General features: G+C 33.3%; 1 long non-coding RNA gene across 1 annotated transcript; it reads right to left on the bottom strand.

Annotated features, from left to right (window-relative positions):
• Positions 1 to 4,176: 4,176 nt before the first annotated feature.
• Positions 4,177 to 12,178, bottom strand: LOC131067107 (uncharacterized). Its single transcript, XR_009111776.2, has 3 exons — positions 11,527 to 12,178; positions 11,167 to 11,356; positions 4,177 to 4,555 (listed from the first exon to the last, which is right to left on the bottom strand). It is a non-coding gene; the product is annotated as an uncharacterized LOC131067107 (long non-coding RNA).
• Between the last annotated feature and the right edge of the window lie 2,356 nt (positions 12,179 to 14,534).

Genomic DNA, 14,534 nt, shown 5'->3' with positions numbered 1-14,534 from the left:
TTGATGTTAGAGTATATTTTTATACCAAAAATTATTAATTAACAATTTAAACCAACTATACAATATGTTTTGTTGTTCGTTGGGTCTGGTGCGGTTGAGACAGTGGCTGCAGACATTCATTCTCAGGATTTTGGTGTGCTAGATTGGCATGTTATGGCAGTGCAAGTGGAAGTGAGATGGATTTTTGTTAAGGGCAAGAAAGCTAAGTTCTCTGAGCCTTCTTTTGACATAGCTTTTCGATCCCATAAGAGCAACTCTAAATGTAAATCTTAATGGTTCTTGGATGGGGGATGGTTTTAGGTTGGTTGCTGGTTGTTCCTTTTTGCAGCTTTGTTTTAGGTTGTAGGGGCCTATTTTTTTAAAAACCCATGTTTTTGGTTAGGGGTGTCCTTTTTACCCATGGTTGTCTGGTGCTTTCATGTTCCTTTTTACCCATGGTTGTCTGGTGCTTTCATGTTCCTTTTCTCAGGACAACTTTTTGGTTGAGGGTTCCTGATCCTCTCAGAATTTGTTTGTAAAGGGTTTCGGATCCCTTCAAACATGGTTTTACCTTAATCAAAAACAATTTAAACCAACTACACAAATAATCCTATCGTGAAGTTATCTAATAAAACCCCATAGTCATGATTGCACAAGAATGGTAGGCTATCTACAAACTTGGGGCATTTAAATATAAAATTCTAGAGTTGACTTTCAAATTCTAGTATTGCATAAAGTTTCTATAATTTAAAATGAGCCTCAACCTCTACTCCATAATCAATTATGTGAAATTTGAGCCAAAATTTGATGTTTTTACAACTAGAAATAGGTGTATAAAACATGGGATGAAAAATGAAAAAGGATCATTGGAATTTATAATCACTCTTTACAAAGTTTCATGACCACTAAATGCAATCTGAACCCATGGTGTAAATATAATTATCAATTGTAAAGCCTTAATTACATGTTTCATGGTTTCTTTAATGTAAAGAATCAAAACAATATTTTCCAATTTTAATTTGGTGTAACTATTAAAAATGAAATTTGATTAATGTTTTTTAATCCCATGATAATCTAAACAAGAACATATTATAATATCAGGTTTTAGCCTCACAATGACATGCTAAGGGAAGGTCATGCCTTATTTCTTTTTGGATGGAGATAAAATATGGTTTTGAATTTTTGTTCTATTTGATTTTGCCATGCAATATTTGAGTTCTACTTTCCATTCCAATGGAGTTGTGAAAGGAAGGAATGTTCAAATAATGTAGAAATTGATATATAATTAGAAAGAATTTTTTTAAAACCATCTTCACTTTCATGCAATAATAGAGCTCCTAAGGTATGCAAACCAGAAAAAAAAATCATCATTTAATTGGAAGAAGAAGATGCTCTAAATGGTTGCAATCCAAGAAATAAATTAAGCAACAAATTCTAATCCCTAGGCATGAAGTATATCACTATCGATGTTTCAAAGCAATGCCTACAAGGTTTAAAATTCCCTGCCATATATATACAAATTGTCTTGGAAAAGGTTGAACACCCTAACCATGAGCAAAAGGAGCCAGCAGAAGTGAATTTTGTATTCAAAGGAATGACACACTAACAAGAACCTTTGAATAGTTGAAAATGTCACACCTGAGAATGAAAACAAACTCTCAGCCTATATTTGATTTCAAAAGCTGAAAAAAATTGTTCATGAATATAACATCTCCAAAGCTCTAATAGTTCTTAGATATGTTTTTCATTTATTGTGAGTAGATTGTAGTGTTTGTATGAAGTATAGCTTTGTATTTTAGGGAATAACAAATCACTTTTGGCTTGTGAAGTATAGATTGTAGTGTTTGTATGAAGTATAGCTTTGTATTTTAAATGACGTCAGAACATCATAAAAGATTACGATTTCGACTCTCCCATGCATTGGAGTCTTAAAAATTGAAGTTAAAGCATGACTAGAGGAAGAAAGTGGTGATCAATGGTTGCAGTCATTGTGTAGGAGGATGTGAATATCTACACTAACGATCCTAATGACACAAATAAGGGTGATGTTGCACAGTTTTTTTCGGTGGCAAACTAAACAGGCTAAGAGTTCACTACACAAAATTATCTATAGGGAAAGGATATGCGAAGCTAATGTTATAAGTAAATTATATTTTTTATCTTACCAGTACATCTCCTCTTTACTTCTTGGAGATTAGGTAATTAGCCGTATTTGTATTGCTTGGAGATGAGGGATGGCTAGCTTATAAATTTAAACTAAAGAGGGAGCATTAAATAATGAGCATGAATGATGATGAATTGACATTTAGTGTGGGATGTGAAAGAGAGAATAATGGAGTTATATTGAATATTGTAGTGTTAAATTTTTTAATAATGATTACATTGATTTATTTCATAGACATTGTTGAGTTAAACCTAGGTCTTCTAAATGGAAGGTTAGAAACTAATTGATATTTTGGTATATGGGCGACAAGATTAAAGAGATACTAAGTCAATGAAATAATAAGGACCACGTATATCATAGAACTTAAAAAATCATAAGTATCTAATCGAATGAAATTAAAAATATGGCACAATCCCAGGGGAAATAGTTAAGAGTAGTTCAACAAGTCAAAAGAAGTAAAACCATCCCTCTAAAAATGATATTAATTCTATGAGGTAACACTATAATCAGACCTTAGCCCCTCAAAATTATATAAGAAATAGGACAAATAAAGGTAAATTCAATAAGACTAAGAGGCGGGTTGGGGGTCTAGCTCGATTGGCGAGAGCTTCCAGTAGTGAAGTATGAGGTCACGAGGTCTAGTCTCCCCCTAGCCCACATGGTACCGAAGGATGTGTCGCACTAGCATCACCAATCATGGTGTAAAAATCTAACGTTAGTGTATTTCCAATATTAAAAAATATTTATAAAAATCACAATATTGAAGGCTTTAAATTAATTTACTTATTATCACTATAAATTTTGAGTTGTAAAATATAGTTCAACTCCTTGTTATAATAAAAAAAAATTATTATTCTAAAATCAAATATTTTTTATGTTTCTTGGGCTTTAAAATAAAATTTGAAATTAGAATGAAAATTATTATGCAATAAATTATCTTATAAGAAGCAATTAATTAATTATTTTCCTTGGAAAAACTCCAAATTGTGAGCATTTGTAAAATATTATAACTAGAAAAATATTACTCAATTTGGTAGTTTATTTTTTTCCTAATTTTACCTTCATAAACCAAATTTTCTTTATTTTTAGAATTTTATAGTGCATTTAATATGAACTAACTTAAATTTATAAAATATCATTATAATTAAATGATGCCTTTTGTAATAAGCTTCTCTTGGCTTCAAGAATATCCTCTCTACTAACAAGGCCAACCATGTGAAGGTGGAAGCTCAATGGCCTTTCCTAATTGACCTAAGACAACCACAAAACGACACAACATAACATTTACACAACACAACATTACACAAAATACAACATACATTTTTTTATTTATTAAAAAGTTATTCACATTCTTTAAAACATACAACTTAATAATGATGGTGATGAAAAACTATGTTTCAGGGAATGTTGTCATAGTTTATAAAGATTACAAGCAAAACATTGTGTAATTGCAATAATGTTAATATGTGATGGTAAAATAGGGCAATGTTTTTAGTGATGTGCACAAGATTATAGTCATGTATGTGATAGTAAAATAAGGCAATGTCTTTAGTGATGTGCAAGAGATTATCGTCAAATATGTGATGGGTCAAAACATACATTTAAAAAAATTATGTAGACACAATTATGTCATGTGATCTGCATTAATATAAAGTGAGTTTATGTCTTTCTTTTAAATGTTGTTTATATAAGGGTAATTTATGATTAGTCCATTATGATCAATGTTAATATGTGACAAGTCAAAGTGTATGTTTTATTATTATAATAGTGGCATGGTTATGTCATGCGAATTGCATTCAAAAAGTGAGTTAGTGATTGCCTTTTAAATGTTGTTTTCATTATGATAATTTATGATTGTCCATTGTGAATGGTTTTAAGATCATGATTTGTAAATTTAATGTAAAGATCAGAATTAATTAATTCTTAAATAAAATCAAACATGAAGCAAAAAAAAATTCAAAAATGCAAGAGACACATAATACAGAGCTTAAAGAATGGCCTTGGCCAATTGACCATTCTTTAAGCTGTCAGAAAAACACATGACCTTAAGAAATGGCCATGGCCAATGACCATTCCCTTCAGTCTCTGAAAGGGGTTTAACCCCTTTCAATAACTTTCTTTTATTAATCATTGTATTTGTACATGTTACAAAACTACCATACCAAGTCAATGTAATTGACCAAAAAATGACTAAAAAATTGTAAATACCTAATCCCATCCCTTGCTGCTCTAAATCAATAATGAAAACAACTTTCTTTGCAGTCACCAACATGTTCCAAGAACAACTAGGTATAACTGCAATGATTTCGCCTCCGACATGTTGAAAATTTGCATCAGGATCCAATACTTTACGTTGAGGAGGTTGCTGTGAGTGGTTTGTGAGCTTGCACTATCTGCTTGAATTGTTTATCCCTGCCACCCAGTCAATACCGATTTAGCCATACATTAATTCCCATAAGGGAAGATATAACAAAGATTAGACTCAAAGAACATTGGGAAATTTAGGATGCTGAAAGATTCAAAAAAATTTAGAATTGTACAAACTTTAAAAACTAGAAATCACATAAATAGAAAACCATTTGAATTTGAAGAATTTGAAGACATAAATAGAAAACCATTTGAATTTGAAGAATTTGAAGACTCCACCATTTGAATTTGAAGAATTTGAGGACTCCCAATTATAAAAAAACAAAACAACAATCTTGTAAAGTGTGCACAGTATACTCTACTATTTTCTTACGAGGTCAAGGCCAAATAGTTTGTTACCAATTAAATAGGGGCTATTGGACCATGGTGGCATCTGCATTTTTGCCATATGGAATAATTTGCCAGCAAAAACTGATAATACAATCCCATGCCTAAAAGGAATTACAGGGATGACCTCCAAAAACCCTATCTCGAACCATTTATGGCCATGTAAAACCCATTCTAATCGAATATAAATACAGCAAAGCCAACCCAAAATCCAAATAAGATAGTTTCTGGGTATGCAGATCGTGGTCAATGTTCAGAACAAGAGGCTACACATAACTAGGCAAGAAAAAGAGCATTGTAAATTAAGCCACTCAGAGCCGAGGGTTACGATAGAAATACATAATGCAAAGAAAGTTCTGCTTATGCAAGCTCAATTCGGTTAGCAGACTCAGCATGTTGGTAAACATCATATGCTTTTGTTTCTATTAAGGTTTGGATACAAACTAAATCAGAATGTGTTGGTTGTTAAATCTCTTTAACACTCAAAGGATGCAATCCAAAGAATATGGGTGTTCTAAACAAAATGAATGGTAAACAGCGTCTAACAAAATCAGAATGTGTTGGTTGTTAAAAGCTCTCTAACACTCAAAGGATGCAATCAAAAGAATATGGTTGTTTTAAACAAAATGAATGGTAAACAGCGTCTTTAACAAAGAATGGGCAATGAAATATTTAAGGCAAAGAAAAGTTACAGAAGCTATACGATGCAGACAAATCCCCACTACTGTTTACGATTAAAGTATTATCTGACAAAGAGGATTTAATTGGTACTTACTGATATGGGCTCCAGATTTAATATTTGGTTAGTCCAAGATCATGGGCGCGAACCCTATGAATCTAGGGAGATCATCTGACAAACATGATTTAACTGTTACTTACTGATATGGGTTCATTCTCACCAAAATTCCTGTGCTAAATTAGAAGAATGTACACAATGGGTCAAGAAAAAGCTTCTGAAAATCTAGAATGGAATATATAAGATTTTCCATTGTAAGAGTTGTAATTCATGAGGTGAGACTCTCAAGAAAGAAATATAAAAGAAAGGAACTGTACTCATTTGGATGTATGGAGAGTTGAGTAAGACCTCTGTGGTATTCTGGTTGTGTATCTTAAGCTAAGACATTTAGTAGATCCTAACTATCCTAAGGGTTTTCTTCTTCTCATGTAAAAAGTTCATTTCAGTGTACCAAAAAAAATCTTTTGACATCTTCTCAAGAGTTGGTGTCTGGATCTGTGCATGTATGTGAAAAAATCCTTTTGACATCTTGTCAAGCGTTAGTGTCTAGATCTGTGCATGTCTGTGAAAAAAAATCTTGACATCTTGTCAAGTCTTAGTGTCTGGATCTGTGCATGTATGTGATGATTGGCGGTCTAGAATTCTATTGACTTATCTTTTGGATATAACAACTTTTTTTTGTCAGCAACAATTTAAGGTAGTTTTTCATTGGTAGTTTTTCATTTTGCAAGACAGTGCTCTTATGGAGACTACATAAGCTTATCTCTTCTAATCCTATTTTTTATTTAGGTGAATTAGAATAGGTTTTAATTCTATGCCACTTAATTTGTAGCCATTTCATGTATAGATTTTAGTAGGCTGGTCTCTGCATATGATTTGTTAAAAAAAAGGACTACCATTATAAGATGAAAAATTCAAGCCAGAGACAACATATACAAGCTATACGAACACAGACAAATACCCTCTACTATTTAGTAATAAAGCATTATCTACTATTTTTCTAATATCTGTGTGCATGATGATGAAATAGCATTTTCAATTACTCTTCTTTGGTTATAGGAAAGATAGCTGCTTCGCACCCTAAATTCTAAATGATTAAGAAAATCAAGAGAGTGGTTGAAATACTTTCAAAAAAGAATCGACTTATCAGATAATACCATGATTCAATTCTTATCAGAAACAACAAAAGATAAGAAAGAAGGATAGGCGGATCCTAGAAATGAATAGTTGTATATATTTTCTCGACTTAAGATGCAAACCTCATCTGGTAAGTTGCAGATTAACATACCAATTTCTGAAGTGGTTTATTTCTCCAAACGTAGTGGCTTTTCTTCTATCTCAATTGATTTAATTTATCTGCATTGACCTAGCTGGAACTGCATATTTTGTTTTAGAATGCAAAGCTGATTCCAAACATCCTTCTACCTTGCATAGAGCTAACACATCCATTCAATCTGGCACAATAATATTCTTTTTCATTCTTTTACCTCCCCTTAATTAGAGCACCCAAACTTATATATCTCAAATCCTAACCCTCGGTGAGAATGCTCAGGGAAGGTTCATGACATGACAGCGTGTTTCTATCAGTGTGCATGGCAGGCATGACGATATATTTTGTTTTAGAATGCAAAGCTGATTCCAAACATCCTTCTACCTTGCATAGAGCTAACACATCCATTCAATCTGGCACAATAATATTCTTTTTCATTCTTTTACCTCCCCTTAATTAGAGCACCCAAACTTATATATCTCAAATCCTAACCCTCGGTGAGAATGGTCAGGGAAGGTTCATGACATGACAGCGTGTTTCTATCAGTGTGCATGGCAGGCATGACGATATAATCCATTCAATCTGGCACAATAATATTCTTTTTCATTCTTTTACCTCCCCTTAATTAGAGCACCCAAACTTATATATCTCAAATCCTAACCCTCAGTGAGAATGCTCAGGGAAGGTTCATGACATGACAGTGTGTTTCTTTCATTGTCCATAGCATGCATGACGATATAAAGGGAGGGTTGAACAGGGAGACTTTTTGTAATTGCTAAGAAACGGTAATCCTCCTAATTTATATATAAATATTATATAGACCTCAAATCAATAGAAAGAGCAAAGCAAATAAAGGTATATCAAGTGAATGAGAAAGTAGAATTCCTTTATACATTTCATTTCCTTATCTTTTGACAATTCATAGATTCAACACATTATTTCCAGGCAATTTCACTACTAGAGAGGCACTATTGTCCGAGTATATACAGTGTAACTCCAAAACATTCTCTATTAATTTAGTGTGGATGGATATTAGCATGGTTGGTTCTCAATTCTTAATAGATTAAAGATAATGTTGTTGTTTGTTGAATTCTGTTTTCCTTTTTGCTTCTATAGCTTGATGTTCTCTCCTTTGAACTAGTTTCTAGTTTCAAAAAAACGGCAAACGCAAGGTGTTGCTTATTTGTTTTTTTTCAGTGTCTTAATGGAATGTTTAGAAGCCTAAAATCCCAACATTTTTCTTCCTCAATTCCAAAAAATGAAATATATTTTACAATAAAAAGTCTAGTGGAGATCTGCCATAATAGGCTAAGCTGTTTAGATTGAAGACTGTAATGTCAATTAATATTCAACCAATAATTGTGACACTGCATATGCAAGCACCCAATGGCCTGATATGTGTAGTCTTTCACTTCGATCCAGGAACTGCTTTAGGATCACATGCCAGTGTCTTATAATAGAATTCATTTTTGGAGGAATATAGAAACAACTTCTCACTGAAGTTCACAAAAGAAAATCCCACTGTCAAACGCCCTGTCAAGGGCAAGATAACTAACTCTCTTACATGAATTGTCTCAGACAATGATTTTCCCATGTGTTTCCTTCATTGTAACTTTGCGACATTTTGGAAAGAATGCTGTCACATTGTATCGGCTGTTCATCATGGACTCTTCGTTCTTCTGTTCTAAACGAGAAAAGCCACAGGTTGCTTAGGTGTGGTACCAAAATCTTTCCCTATGTATTTATACTATAAGTGTATATATTCGTATTCTTCCTTGAGTTCTAAATTTCATTTCCTATTGATTTATTTTCAAAGAAAATTAGTACTGACAAATATAGAAGATCTGTGGTACCTACGATAACAACAGACCTGAATACCCTTATTTTGTTAATATTTATCTTTGACTTTGTGTGAAAAGAAAAGTACTCGATATAATATAAGATAAAGTCTACACTGATAAGACAATTGCTTTACACTTCATAGTATCATACAAATCTCTTGAATGGGTTCTTCATTGTCGTGGCTCTCCTTATCTTCCTCCTGGTTCACTAATTTACTAATTTGATGTTTGCGTAGTAACTGCTTGTTTGCCTTTGGGTTTTCATTCTCTTTCGTTTGCTAACCCAAAGCCGTTATTACTTATGCGCAATATATCCCTGTCAGCCTGTTTTTGGTGATTTAAAATTAAAAATTTTCACAGCATATGATGAAGGATTACAAACACAAAAGGGCATGGTATAAAATAGCATCCCTGTCAGCCTGTTATTTCCAGGAGGCGACTTAATTAGGGAAACGAGAAAGAGATATAAAATAAGCAACTAGGGCACTTTAACAAGAAAAGTGAAGTGATAGTATGGCAAAACGATGTCTGAGGCAGTTAAGAAGGTACTACTCTCAGTTTTATATTGAACATCTTTTGTTGCTTTTAAATTGATTATACGGAATTGTAAGACGGGATATGACCACAAATTTTCTAGTGAATGGGGATGAACTATAGGAGCGCTATAGAATCTACAATGACTTACCAAAGGATTAATTCACTTTACTTTGCTAGTGCTTCATTCTTTTCCATTTTTTTAATTTTTTTTTTTTTTTGGGTCTATATCTGCACTCAGGCTGACATATCCTTGCGAAACAACAGGGCATTAAAATTAGGGTCAATGACAAGTATGGACAAGTATGAAAAAATAGGGTATACCATAGTGATTGATAAGCCAATATGTTGAAGATCTCCTTCACATCTACTTTGGGCACTCCTAAGATGAGCTTCTCAACACTATAGTAATTCTCCCATACTGATTTTTTCTATCTATAATTAAGAGACTCTATTTTTGTGATGATAGCAAGAAGAATGTAAACACTATCTTTATGTCCAAAGAAATCATGTTTAGACTAAGAAAGACTAGTAATGTGAGATATTTGTTGTAAACTTGTTAGTGTAATAGAATAATATGTCAATTTGGGAGTACAACTACCATATGTCAAGACACATATTTAATATATAGGAAGAGAAGAGAGTGGAGGGAAACAGGGACAAACGAGGTGGAAGAAGAGGTGAGTTAGGGAGTACGAGGAGGAAGCTGCAGGGCATGTAAAATGGTAGAATGGTGCACCCTATTAGAGAGTGGAGGAGACCACATGAAGCTAGTTTCACATAGATCAATAATAACCCCCTGCTCCTTATGGTGATATAATGATAGAGAGTGGAGGAGACCACATGAAGCTAGTTTCACATATATCAATAATAGCCTCCTACTCCTTATGGTGGAATACTGAGCTGTGGTGCAGTGAGGAAGGAAGAAGATGAGAATGAAGGTCATGCTAGTTGGAAATTTGAGGTAGGTCAAAGAGTATATCAAAGCATCATTAGAAGCTACATAGCAAATTACCATGACTTCTAAATGATCATATTACAATTGGATGAAACATAGTTACTATATTTATATTGCATAAACGCTATGCATCCTTGTATTAAGCATTCCATGGTTGACCATGGTATGTACTTACCCAAAACACTACTTTAATTCCATTTGGTAGTTCAATTACTAAGACAAAAATCTCTCTTCCCACACACTTATGAGATACAAAAGATTTACATAGAAAATTTCTCTTGAACAATCTTCATTGTGATTAACTTTGTGCGCAGATTATAGTGTGTGGAACCATTATTATATGATAAAATTAAATTAGGATGGGTTTTGGAAACAACACTTCTCATCTACTTGATATCAGAACTCCTATGCTTGTATTTTTTTTGGATTCATTTACTAGTAGCTAAAGTGGGTCCTGTTTTGTAATTAGATTTATAGGATGTTATAAATCTCTAATCAAATTGAACCCTAATTCCCTTATGATCTGCCTCCCTATAAAATTCTAGAGTTAAGATATTTTCATAATGTTGGTAGGCGCTAAATTGTGACGCCTGTCGTCTAAGTTTAAAGACCTTACATCTAGCATTTATTGTGAAATGTGATTTTGCTCCTATGACTGATTCTGTGATTCTGAAATATATAGTTTCGGTTCATGTCTTCCCCATCCCCATTATTTTTTTACATACATCGGTGTGTTCGTGCTTAGTGTGAAAACCTGACCCTTATTTCAATTAAATCCAATATTGGGGAGAGAAGAGAAAGAATATTAAAGCGCAAAAAATTCTCAATCTCAGTTTCAATTCATTTAGAATATGGAAATAGGATAAAAAACAGTTTCTAATGTAAAGAATGGCTAGTGGGTGGAAGAAAAAAAATAGCAGATAGACATACCTGAATGTACACTAGCGCAGAGCCTTCAATTTCAGGCAGATGAGAATGTCCCTCTTAACCTCTCTCTCAGTTCCTCCATCCCTTCTTGGTGGTTTTATCGTTCAATCCAAAATAGCAGAATCAACTTGTAGCACAACTCCTCCATCCTTCCTCACTTGCCAAATATTCCTGCACAAATTCATTCTCTAGTCTACGGTGTTTTAAAAAGAGATTATTAATGGAAGCTCTTCAGATGCAATTAATTTATATTCAAAGTAGCAGCATCATAAACAAGGACAGGTAGTCACCGAAAATTGACATCAAAACAATCTAAAACTAGAAGAATTTCTTATAATTAGGATAACCTGTAAGAAGAATTACCTAGAACAAAGATTTTGCCTCTATCAGTTGTCGCTGCCTTTTGCCCTGTCTCTTCCTTTTGCTCTGCATCTTCCCCTGTTCAGCCTGTTCCTATGTAAAACAGAGAAACCAACCAAAAAAACTGGCAAAAAATCACAGAAAAACCAACCCAAAAAAAGGTTAAAAATCACAGAGAAACCAACCAAAATAAAATGGAAATACAGACCAGCGTGCACGCTGTAACAAAACCCTTACCAGAAAGATAAAAAATCCTAGAGAAAACAAAACAAAAAAAAAGATGAAAAATCCTGAACAAACGAAGAGATCCTATAGAAGACAGAGAAAAAAAAATATTACAGAGAGAGAGAACAGAAACATAACGAAACACTAACAGGAAGAATACTTGTTGTAAATGAAAGACGAAATGGTTTTATATAACCCCGATATGCTTTTTTTGCTTTTTCCTGCCATCCATAACAACGTTCAATTTTTTTTTTTCCCGTTACATTCTAGTCTCAGATATTTTGAACATCCTGATAACGACTATTTGGACTCTCACAAGGATTTCATTTGAATTCACAAGAGGGCACTGGATTCACTTGCTTCTCCATTTTTAGCATCGTGCTTCGATAAGTGATAGCCGAACCCCAAGCCATGCCTAAGTTAATGTGAAATTCTGAAAATACTTAATTTGGGTTGTTCATGCTTAACTGAGATTTATGCTTACGCGCTAATGTTGATGTGGGACCTAATTTGGTTGATTTATGCTTGACTGAGTGTTCCATGTTGCGACTGTGGGAATGATAGTGTCTTCTTTGTATAGTGATTAGGATGTCTAAATTAAAATTAAAGTGGTTTTGAGGTTCTTATTTATGTTGGAGTTATTTATAAGTCTCTCTTTTTGAATGGAATATTATAATTACGTCGAAGACGTTTCTTATTTGAAATGGACAACCTCAAAATTGTCATCGATGGTTTATATCATCGGTTATCCATTGTAAGATGATTGGGGTTATCCTAGCCCTCCATTATTATCTCACTACAAAGACTTGTGTGTTCAAACAAATCAAAAAATCAAGCATTGTCATCTACTTAGTACAACAAAGACTATTGTGCTTGGAATTGTGTGTTTGATCATCGTTTTTGTAAGCCAAACTGAATTCATTCACATTGTTCCAATTTGCATGTTTGATCGCCATTTTTCTAAGCTAAATGTATTCATTCGCATTGCAAACGGATCGTTGGCCGGAAGAAACGGATGGATGTGATTAGTTGCATGGTTAACAATTATAATGTACTATGTGTTTGACTGATAGGTTACTGTATCTTTGTTGGCAAGGGACAAACCCACTTGAGAATCGACTTAAAAAATGCATGATTACAATACTAACTACAAACTTTATTGTTTTTGTACATGACTTTTAAAGTAATATGAAACATAACCCTTTTTTAAAAAACATAATTAAATGTATAGAAAGAAATTAATCAATTGGGATGATTTTAACCCACACAAATTGCAAATTGCTTAAAGAACTACATCGTCGACAAAGCATACTAATTGCAAAACATCGATTGTGAAGAATAAAATTCAAGTGACATTGAGATAATTGAATCAGTAATTGCAAAACATCAATTGTGAAGAATGACATTGAATAGACAGGTGACATTGAAATAATTGAATAATTGAAACATGAGCTCCATTGGTGTTGCGGTTGCCTCCATTGTATGAGCTAGCAAGTGTCGCCCACCCATGTTTATATGAAGTTGTTTAAAGAATGTCAATCCTCTCCTCCTGTCATAGGATGTGTACAGTATTTCGAAATAGTAAGGATAATCTTTGAACTTAATATTAATTTGACCACATCCACTCAACTATTCTTTTATGGTGCACCCTACCTGCTCCAGTAATCAACTGTGACACCAGTCGTTGTGCATTAAGAATCCCGTACAATATTACTTGCAAACTCTTCCTATGCAGTATGGTGGTGGTTCATAAAAGCTTTTGTCATACTGCAGTAACCAGTCATGTCGGTAACATCTTGTGTCCCATCTCAATAAAATTGCTTGCCATTTGTTTAAACTTCTACAAAAAAGAGTTGTTGGTGTACATTCTCCATTTAAAATAGAATTGACTAGAATATTAAATACTTCTCTTCACCTGCATACTACAGAAGAAAAAAAATCTGCAAATGCTTGTCTTTCTCTCAAACAATTTAATTCTGCTTTGTTTGCGTATAGTCGTCATTAATCTATTACCTATTCAAAGAGGTATGTTCTTCATTGAATTGGGTTTAAAAAACATGCCTGAATTATATTGCTTGAACATAATTCTGACAAATACTGGTCATCTTTGCTTAAATTTTATTCACATTTCTGCCTTCACGAGGTACTCCTACACTTTGTCATGGACCTGTTTCACACTTTGGAAAGAGGTATTTTCTTCCTGCTTCAATTTCCTTTTCAAACTTTTATGTTAGTTAAACAACTGCAATTCTCTTTCAATCTTCAAGAGCTGCAATTTTCTTTTCACTTTCTTCGGTAATAAGCATAATGTAGCCTTCAAACTCCTTTTTTTTACCTACAACTTTTAGTAAACCTAGCAAACATGCAGCTCCAAACGTGAAATGCATGCATGTGAAAAAGTATTGCCAAGTCTTATGATGCAAAGTTTATCCAAACTTGAAAAAATATCTATTCCATAAAAATAAAAAATAAAATTTATGCCTTAAATTTCCTGTGCAACCTTAATTTATCCAGGTGGAAATATTGACGAAAATAATTGGAATGTGGATAGCCTTGTAAACCTTACATATTTTTCTAGGTCTACATATTGTAGTGTTGCATTAGAACATGTTAGGGTTAGGGAATGCACAAAATAGTGAGGTTTTTATTGATAAATATTTGTATCACTCACGTCACAGACAATACATTTAAGACGTATGGGTTCCTTTCCCTCATTTTGTTTATGATGGAGGTATATATCATAATTTAATAATGAGATAATTTTTTTGTCAGTAAATTAACTTAGC

Source organism: Cryptomeria japonica, chromosome 7 (assembly GCF_030272615.1).
Source record: "Cryptomeria japonica chromosome 7, Sugi_1.0, whole genome shotgun sequence".
NCBI lineage: Eukaryota > Viridiplantae > Streptophyta > Pinopsida > Cupressales > Cupressaceae > Cryptomeria > Cryptomeria japonica.
This window is presented reverse-complemented; position numbering and strand designations above follow the sequence as displayed.